The sequence below is a fragment of the Lepisosteus oculatus genome, chromosome 14 (genome assembly GCF_040954835.1).
Source record: "Lepisosteus oculatus isolate fLepOcu1 chromosome 14, fLepOcu1.hap2, whole genome shotgun sequence".
NCBI classification, from domain to species: Eukaryota; Metazoa; Chordata; class Actinopteri; order Semionotiformes; family Lepisosteidae; genus Lepisosteus; species Lepisosteus oculatus.
This window is the reverse complement of record NC_090709.1, coordinates 27,933,682-27,934,239: the sequence shown is the minus strand read 5'-3', so window position 1 is coordinate 27,934,239 and position 558 is coordinate 27,933,682. Positions and strand designations below refer to the sequence as shown.

The following is a 558-nucleotide window of genomic DNA, read 5'->3' as shown; positions in this document are numbered from 1 at the left end:
TTTGAACTAATTTAACGTCATATTCGGGAAATCCAGAGAACGTCTTCACACTTGAATGCGCCCGTTTCTTTGTCGAAGGATTATTAACTACTACTGATAGTTCTTTTCTTCTTATTACAGAGATTTCTGCATTGTAAGACAATTGACGATATAGATAAAGTAAAGTCTTGGCAAACAAAATACGCACAGACAGGGTTGGACTCCGCGATCTTCGGTTTACGAGACTGACACCTTACCGATTTATAATGACATTCACAATAGATTTAAGGAAAACACAACTGCCTGAACAGGGACTTGAACCCTGGGCCCTCAGATTAAAAGTCTGATGCTTTACCAACTGAGCTATCCAGGCTCCAGAAGAGAATCAACACTGTCAGGATCCTCGCAAGTCACATATCTCTTCTTGTGCCGAAGCGCAGTCGTACCTGACCCGTCTGGAATGACCACTGACAGACTTTATCCAGAAGTGACAGCACCACTCCCAGTAGAATGAGAGAGAAATACAGTACGACGTGAGGAGTCAAGGGGCTCCCACAATTCATCTTTCCTCACAATACA

General features: G+C 43.0%; 1 non-coding gene across 1 annotated transcript; it reads right to left on the bottom strand.

Moving 5' to 3' along the window:
- Nucleotides 1-279: 279 nt before the first annotated feature.
- Nucleotides 280-352, bottom strand: trnak-uuu (transfer RNA lysine (anticodon UUU)). The gene has a single exon. It is a non-coding gene; the product is annotated as a tRNA-Lys (tRNA).
- Between the last annotated feature and the right edge of the window lie 206 nt (nt 353-558).